Below are 3193 nucleotides of genomic sequence, written 5' to 3'. Positions count from 1 at the left end.
ATTTTGTAATTAAATTACGTAATTCCGTTACATGTAACTAGTTACTCCCCAACACTGACGCTCAAACACGTGCACTTTATTTAGGGGTTTAGTGCTGTCTGTTACATGTATATCAAGCCTTAATACGTTCTAGTATAGACTATGGGTATATGATAATTAAGCTCTTTGTAGAGAAAGGAGCATAGTTTAATACACAATTTGGAGTGGAAGCTGGGTCGAGGCAGACTTTAATTTCTTACACTGTCTTTCTAACATGGACTTCATTCCCCATAATCCTTTGCACATACTCATCAGCACTCATTGTTTTGCACCTGTGTCTTGTTAACCCTGTCTGCTCACCACATTTAAGCCCTGTTTTCAGTCACTCTTTGCAAAGTCTTGTATGTGTTACTACTACTTTTCTGAGCGGTCAATTGATTATCTGTTCCATGGTTTTGACCCCTGCCTGGTTTCTGGATTTCCCTGTTTGCCTGAGTTTCCTGCCTGGTGTTTTGTGTTGGACTGTTTACCCTGTGTTTATGACCTCTTGCCTGTTTATTGTACTATGTCTTTGGATTACCCTTTATTAAATGCTGCATTTGGATCCTAAACCTCTAGTCACAGGGTATCATCTTGCACGCACAATTTTAAATGATTGTTGGGAATATAAAAAGAATGGAGGGAATCGTTTTGGATGGAAGTATGAACAGTGGGTCAAGGATTGTGGTCTGGAGAATGAAGTAATCTGTCCCAACATGCCATTAAACAGGGTATCGGTATGGAATATTCCTGAAACTATTGTTGAAATGAGATTGTTGGAATACCCTGTTTGCCTGAGTTTCCTGCCTGGTGTTTTGTGTTGGACTGTTTACCCTGTGTTTATGACCTCTTGCCTGTTTATTGTACTATGTCTTTGGATTACCCTTTATTAAATGCTGCATTTGGATCCTAAACCTCTAGTCTCGGAGCATTGTGTAGCACATTAAATGTTCATTCTCTGTGTTCTTAAGCAGCAATGCACAGAATCACATCATCAAGATCGCCGATGACACAACAGCGGTGGGTCTCATCAGTAAGAATGACGTGCCAGCATTCAGAGAGGAAGTGCAAAGGTTAAATGCACTAGTGCAAAACCAACAACATGTCTCTGAATGTGGACAAAACAAAAGGGATGGCTGTGGATTTCAGGAAGGCACAGTGTGATCACTCCCTGCTGAACATCAACAGCTCATACGTGGAGATCGTCAAGAACGCCAAAATCCTTGGTGTTCACCTAGCGGCGAACCTTACTGGTCTCTCAACCCCAGCTCCATTACAAAGAAAGCTTAGCAGCATCTCTGCTTCCTGAGAAACCTGAGCAAAGCCCAGCTCCCACCACCCATCCTCACCACGTTCTACAGAGGGACTATTGAGAGGATCCTGAGCAGCTGCATCACTGCCTGGTTTGCGAATTGCACCGCCCCGGAATGCAAGACCCTTCAGCGGAGAACATCATCAGGGTCACTCTTCCTTCCATCATGGACATTTACACAACACGCTGCATCTGCAAAGTCATCAGCATTGTGATTGATCACATTTGGAAATGGTTACAGAAGCATTTGGGTCCTCACAGCCAGACTGTGTAACACAGTTTCTTTGCACATTCCATTCGACTTATCAATACAAAGGGACTAGACGAACACACACACAAATTCAATGTTTGCTTAAATTGCAAAAATAACTTTTTGCACCATTTATCGCTTCTACACAACAACTGTTTACATGTATGGTGTTTATTATTATATGGTCAATTCATGTGCGATATCACACATTTACTGCACTGGTCGGTGTTGAAATGCCACTATTTATTGCCCCACCGTCTTGTATTGTTTGCACTGAATGTTTTCTCACTGTCCTGTATTGTTTGCACTAAACGCTCAACAGTGTTTGGAAGGTTACTTTGGAAATGTAATAGGTTACAGATTACAAGTTACCCTATTTAAAATGTAATAAGTAGTGTAACTATTTCAATTACTTTATTAAAGTAATTTAACTGATTACATTTGATTACTTTTTTATTACTTTTCTATAATTTTAGGGTGGTTGTGTACACACACTGCCAACACAAATTTCAGTTCAAACAACTTGTAAAAGTGCATGTAGCATTATATGACCCCTTTAAGTGACAAATTGTCCGTATATTCTACAGAATTAACTGCTATAATAGTAGGATTGCAGTGGGTAGAACAGATTAAGCCAAATAGGATAGTAATTTGCTCAGATTATTAATCAGCTCTTAAAAGTATATTGTCGACAAAAACTGATAGAGAAGACCTGCTAGTAGAAATGTATACATTACTGTATAGACTGAAAATAGAGGGTATACTTTTGTTGGGCACCGGCACATATCGGGATAGTACACTCTAAAAAATGCTGGGTTAAATTCAACCCAGTGCTGGGTAAAATAGGGACAAACCTAGCAATTGGGCTGTTTTGACCCAGCGGTTGGGTTAAATGTTTAACCCAACCTTCTGGGTAGTAACCCAACCGCAATTGCTGGGTTTGTCCCTATTTTACCCAGCACTGGGTTGTATTTAACCCAGCATTTTTTAGAGTGTAGGAAATGAAACAGTGGATAAGTTAGCAAAAGAAGCATTAAAGAAAAGCTTGGTGGATGTTAAGATACCTCTGGGAAGAAATGAGATAAAATCAGTAATTAATAGGGAAATAATAAGAATATGGCAACAAAGATGGGAAAATAGCAGCACAGGTAGGTGGTATTATAATATTGTAAAATCAGTAGGGAAAAAAGAAACAGTTTTATGGAAGACACAGAAAGGAAGAAGTAATGATTTCTAGATTAAAGATGGGCCACACAGGACTAAATTCAACACTTGCATTAATGGGGAAGCATGAAAATGGTGTGTGATGAATGTGATGTTTTTTTTTAAACAGTAGCTAGAGCATGTGCTTTTTAAATGTAGTAAATATGAAGATCAGTCTTTTTAGCAATATAAGGAACATGTCGTGGACCTTCTGGGAAAGGGTTTGAGTGATAGTCAGATGTTTAAGGTGGTTTTTAACATTTTTAGAGCTTACAGGACTAGACCACAGGATTTAGTGTTTGAAGATGAGAATCAGGATCATGATGCTTCTGCCCATCTCGGAGTTTGAGGAGCCCAGTGTGGAAGCTGGAGGAGCTGAACACGCAGCGCCAGCTGAAGCTTGGGCTCTG

The sequence above is a fragment of the Sinocyclocheilus rhinocerous genome, unplaced genomic scaffold (assembly GCF_001515625.1).
Source record: "Sinocyclocheilus rhinocerous isolate Xijiao unplaced genomic scaffold, SAMN03320098_v1.1 scaffold78, whole genome shotgun sequence".
Taxonomy (NCBI): domain Eukaryota; kingdom Metazoa; phylum Chordata; class Actinopteri; order Cypriniformes; family Cyprinidae; genus Sinocyclocheilus; species Sinocyclocheilus rhinocerous.
Note: the sequence above shows the minus strand (reverse complement) of the source record.